Consider the following 6,000-nt stretch of genomic DNA (forward strand, 5'->3'; position numbering starts at 1 on the left):
AAAGATAATCCAAAGATGTAAATACAATAGTAAAAAGTCCTATTTATACTAAACTAGTTACTAGGGTTTACAGAAATTAGTAAATGATGCAGAAATCCACTTTCGGGGCCCACTTGGTGTGTGCTTGGACTGAGCATGAAGCTTTCACGTGGAGAGGTCATTCTTGGAGTTGAACGCCAGTTTGTAACGTGTTTCTGGCGTTGAACTCCACTTTGCAACTTGTTTCTGGCGCTGAACGCCAGACTGCAACATGAAACTGACGTTCAATGCCAGTTTGCATCATCTAAACTCGGAAAAAGTATGGACTATTATATATTTCTGGAAAGCTCTAGATGTCTACTTTCCAAAGCAATTGGAAGCGCGCCATTTGGAGTTCTGTAGCTCCAGAAAATCCACTTTGAGTGCAGGGAGGTCAGAATCCAACAGCATCTGCAGTCCTTCTTCAACCTCTGAATCTGATTTTTGCTCAGGTCCCTCAATTTCAGCCAGAAAATACCTGAAATCATAGAAAAACACACAAACTCATAGTAAAGTCCAGAAATGTGATTTTTAATTAAAAACTAATAAAAATATACTAAAAACTAACTAAATCATACTGAAAACTATGTAAAAACAATGCCAAAAAGCGTATAAATTATCCGCTCATCACAACACCAAACTTAAATTGTTGCTTGTCCCCAAGCAACTGAAAATCAAATAGGATAAAAAGAAGAGAATATACTATAAATTCCAAAATATCAATGAAACATAGCTCCAATCAGATGAGCGGGACTTGTAGCTTTTTGCCTCTTGAATAGTTTTGGCATCTCGCTTTATCCATTGAAGTTCAGAATGATTGGCAACTATAGGAACTTAGAATTCAGATAGTGTTATTGATTCTCCTAGTTCAGTATGTTGATTCTTGAACACAGCTACTTTATGAGTCTTGGCCGTGGCCCTAAGCACTTTGTTTTCCAGTATTACCACCGGATACATAAATGCCACAGACACATAACTGGGTGAACCTTTTCAGATTGTGACTCAGCTTTGCTAAAGTCCCCAATTAGAGGTGTCCAGGGTTCTTAAGCACACTCTTCTTTTGCTGACTTTAACCGCTCAGTCTCAAGTTTTCACTTGACACCTTCACGCCACAAGCACATGGTTAGGGACAGCTTGGTTTAGCCGCTTAGGCCAGGATTTTATTCCTTTAGGCCCTCCTATCCACTGATGCTCAAAGCCTTGGATCCTTTTTATTACCCTTGCCTTTTGGTTTTAAGGGCTATTGGCTTTTTGCTCTTGTCTCTTGGTTTTAAGAGCTTTTGGCTTTTTCTGCTTGCTTTTTCTTTTTCTTCCTATTTTTTTTCGCTATTTTTTTTCACAAGCTTCCTGTATTCACTGTTTTTTCTTGCTTCAAGAATCAAGTTTATGATTTTTTAGATTATCAAATAACATTTCTCCTATTCATCATTCTTTCAAGAGCCACATATTTAACATTCTTAAACAACAACTTCAAAAGACATATGCACTGTTCAAGCATTCATTCAGAAAACAAAAAGTATTGTCACCACATCAAAATAATTAAACTAGTTTCAAGGATGAATTCGAAACCATGTACTTCTTGTTCTTTTGTAATTAAAACATTTTTCATTCAAGAGAGGTGATGGATTCATAGAGCATTCATAACTTTAAGGCATAGACACTTAAATACTAGTGATCATGAAGACAAAAACATAAACAAACATAAAGCATAAAAATCGAAAAACAGGAAAATAAATAAACAAGGAGATTAAGGAATGAGTCCACCTTAGTGGGGATGGCGTCTTCCTCTTCTTGAAGTACCAATGGAGTTTTTGAGCTCCTCTATGTCTCTTCCTTGTCTTTCTTGTTCCTCCCTCATAGCTCTTTGATCTTCTCTAATTTCATGGAGGATGATGGAGTGCTCTTGGTGCTCCACCCTTAGTTGTCCCATGTTGGAATTTAATTCTCCTAGGGATGTGTTGATTTGCTCCCAATAATTCTGTGGAGGAAAGTGCATCCCCTGAGGCATCTCAAGGATTTCATGGTGAGGAATCTCCTCATGCTCATGTTGAGGTCCATGATCTCTTGTTTGCTCCATCCTTTTCTTAGTGATGTGCTTATCCTCTTCAATGAGGATGTCTCCCTCTATGTCAATTCCAGCTGAATTGCAGAGGTGGAAAATGAGGTGAGAAAAGGCTAACCTTACCAAATTAGAGGACTTGTCAGCCACCTTGTAGAGTTCTTGAGGTATGATCTCATGAACTTCCACCTCCTCCCCAATCATGATACTATGGATCATGATGGCCCGGTCTACAGTAACTTCAGACCGGTTGCTAGTAGGAATGATTGAGCGTTGAATGAACTCCAACCATCCTCTAGCCACTGGTTTGAGGTCAAGCCTTCTTAGTTGAACTGGCTTGCCCCTTGAGTCAATTTTCCATTGAGCTCCTTCCACAGATATATCCACGAGGGCTTAGTCCAACCTTTGATCAAAGTTGACTCTTCTAGTGTAGGGGCGTGCGTTCTCTTCCATCATTGGTAGGTTGAACGCCAACCTTACATTCTCCGGACTGAAATCTAAGTATTTCCCCCGAACCATGGTGAGCCAATTCTTTGGGTTCGGGTTCACACTTTGATCATGGTTCCTGGTAACCCATGCATTTGCATAGAACTCTTGAACCATTAAGATCCCGACTTGTTGAATGGGGTTGGTTAGAACTTCCCAACATCTTCTTTGGATTTCACGTCGGATCTCCGGATACTCATTCTTTTTGAGTCTGAAAGGAACCTCAGGGATCACTTTCTTCTTGGCCACAACTTCATAGAAGTGGTCTTGTTGAACCTTAGAGATGAATCTCTCCATCTCCCATGACTCAGAGGTGGAAGCGATTGCCTTTCCTTTCCTCTTTCTAGAGGTTTCTCTGGCCTTAGGTGCCATAAATGGTTATGGAAAAATAAAAAGCAATGCTTTTACCACACCAAACTTAAAATGGTTGCTCGTCCTCGAGCAAAAGAAAAGAGAAAGAAGTAGAAGAAGAAGAAAAATGGAGGAGATGGAGGGAGAAGGTGGATTCGGCCAAGGGGAAGAAGAGAGGGTTGTGTTGTGTGAAAATGAAGAAGGAATGAGGGGTTTATATAGGAGTGGGGAGGGGTTAGGGTTCGGCCATTTAGGGTTGGGTTTGGGAGGGAAATTATTTTGAATTTAAAGGTAGGTGGGGTTTTTGGGGAAGAGAGGATGGATGTGAGTGGTGAAGAGGTGATAGGAAAGAGTGATTGAGTTGATTGGTGAGGGGTATTTGGGGAAGAGAGTTATGAAAAGGTGAAGAGGAGAGAAGAAGTAGGTGGGGATCCTGTGGGGTCCACAGATCTAGTGGGGCCAAGAACTTAATCATCCCTGCTCCAATTAGGCGTGTAAACGCCCTCTTTAGGCAATCCTGGCGTTTAACGCCAGATTGCAGCATGTTTCTGGCGTTAAACGCCACTTCCATGCTTGTTTTGGGCGTTCAACGCCAGTCTGTAGCATGTTTCTGGCGTTGAACGCCAGTTTTCCTTTGGGGGTGCATTCCTGGCATTTAAATACCAGAATGCTGCTTGTTTCTGGCATTTAACGCCAGTTTCATGCTCTGTTCTGGCGTTAAACGCCAGCTAGATGCTCCTTACTGGCGTTTAAATGCCAGTAAGCCCTTCCTCCAGGGTGTTCTGTTTTCAATGCTGTTTTTCATTCTGTTTTTGATTTTTTGTGACTCCACATGATCATCAACCTAATAAATCATGAAATAATAAAGAGAAAATAAAATAAAAATGATTAAATAACATTGGGTTGCCTCCCAACAAGCGCTTCTTTAATGTCAATAGCTTGACAGTGACTCTCATGGAGCCTCACAGGTGATCAGGTCAATTTTATAGACTCCCAACACCAAACTTAGAGTTTGGCTGAGGCCTCCCAACACCAAACTTAGAGTTTGACTGTGGGGGCTTTAGTTGACTCTGTACTGAGAGAAGCTTTCTATGCTTCCTCTCCATTGTTATAGAAGGAGATTCTTGAGTTTTAAACACAAGGTTGTCCTCATTCAGTTGAAGGATCAATTCTCCTCTGTCTACATCAATCACAGCTCTTACTGTGGCTAGGAAGGGTCTTCCAAGGATGATGGATTCATCCTCATCCTTCCCAGTGTCTAGGATTATGAAATCAGCAGGGATGTAAAGGCCTTCGACCTTTACTAATACGTCCTCTACTAGTCCATAAGCCATTTTCATAGATTTGTCTGCCATCTCTAATGAGAAATTGGCAGCCTGTACCTCAAAGATTCCTAGTTTCTCCATTACAGAGAGTGGCATGAGGTTTATCCCTGACCCAAGGTCACATAGAGCCTTCTCAAAGGTCATGGTGCCTATGGTACAAGGTATTAAGAACTTTCCAGGATCTTGTTTCTTCTGAGGTAATGTCAGTTGATCCAGATCACTCAGTTCATTGATGAGCAAGGGAGGTTCATCTTCCCAAGTCTCATTACCAAATAATTTGGTATTTAGCTTCATGATTGCACCAAGGTACTTGGCAACTTACTCTTCAGTAACATCCTCATTCTCTTCAGAAGAAGAATACTCATCAAAGCTCATGAAGGGTATAAGGAGGTTCATTGGAATCTCTATGGTCTCTAGATGAGCCTTAGAGTCCCTTGGTTCCTCAAAGAGAAACTCCTTGTTGATCACTGGACGTCCCAGGAGGTCTTCCTCACTGGGATTCACGTCCTCTTCCTCCCTTGTAGGCTCGGCCATGATTGTTATATCAATGGCCTTGCACTCTCTCTTTGGATTCTCTTCTGTATTGCTTGGGAGAGTACTAGGGGGGTTTCAGTGATTCCTTTACTCAGCTGGCCCACTTGTGCTTCCGAATTTCTAATGAAAGACCTTGTTTCATTCATGAAACTCACAGTGGCCTTAGATAGATCAGAGACTAAATTTGCTAAGCTAGATGGATTCTGCTTAGAACTCTCTGTCTTTTGCTGAGTGGATGATGGAAAAGGCTTGCTATTGCTAAACCTGTTTCTTCCACCCTTGTTAAAGCCTTGTTGAGGCTTTTGTTGATCCTTTCATGAGAAATTTGGATGATTTCTCCATGAGGGATTATAGGTGTTTCCATAAGGTTCACCCATGTAATTCACCTCTGCTATTGCAGGGTTCTCAGGATCATAAGCTTCTTCTGCAGAAGATGCCTCTTTAGTACTGTTGGATGATTCCTTCAATCCATTCAGACTCTGAGAAATCATATTAACTTGCTGAGTCAATATTTTGTTCTGAGCCAATATGGCATTCAAAGTATAAATTTCAAGAATTCCCTTCCTCTGAGGCGTCCCATTACTTACAGGATTCCTCTCAGAAGTGTACATGAACTGGTTATTTGCAACCATGTCAATGAGTTCCTGAGCTTCTGCAGGCGTTTTCTTTAGGTGAATGGATCCACCTGCAGAATGGTCCAATGACATCTTTGATAGTTCAGATAGACCATCATAGAATATATCCAGAATGGTCCATTCTGAAAGCATGTCAGAAGGACACTTTTTGGTTAGTTGCTTGTATCTCTCCCAAGCTTCATAGAGGGATTCACCTTCTTTCTGTTTGAAGGTTTGAACATCCACTCTAAGCTTACTAAGCTTTTGAGGAGGAAAGAACTTGGCTAAGAAAGCCGTGACCAGCTTATCCCAAGAGTTCAGGCTATCTTTAGGTTGAGAGTCCAACCATACTCTAGCTCTGTCTCTTACAGCAAACGGGAAAAGCATAAGCCTGTAGACCTCGGGATCAACCCCATTGGTCTTAACAGTATCACAGATTTGCAAAAATTCAGTTAAAAACTGAAAGGTATCTTTAGATGGAAGTCCATGAAACTTGCAGTTTTGTTGCATCAGAGAAACTAATTGAGGTTTAAGTTCAAAGTTATTTGCTCCAATGGCAGGAATTGAGATGCTTCTTCCATGTAAATTGGAATTAGGTGCAGTGAAGTCACCA

At 41.1% G+C, this 6,000-nt stretch overlaps 1 non-coding gene across 1 annotated transcript; it reads left to right on the forward strand.

Annotated features, from left to right (window-relative positions):
• Nucleotides 1-5,534: 5,534 nt before the first annotated feature.
• On the forward strand, nt 5,535-5,642 carry LOC148547752 (small nucleolar RNA R71). Its single transcript, XR_015897105.1, has one exon. It is a non-coding gene; the product is annotated as a small nucleolar RNA R71 (small nucleolar RNA).
• Nucleotides 5,643-6,000: the final 358 nt, after the last annotated feature.

Source organism: Arachis ipaensis, chromosome B8 (genome assembly GCF_059453495.1).
Source record: "Arachis ipaensis isolate K30076 ecotype BB chromosome B8, ASM5945349v1, whole genome shotgun sequence".
Lineage (NCBI taxonomy): Eukaryota > Viridiplantae > Streptophyta > Magnoliopsida > Fabales > Fabaceae > Arachis > Arachis ipaensis.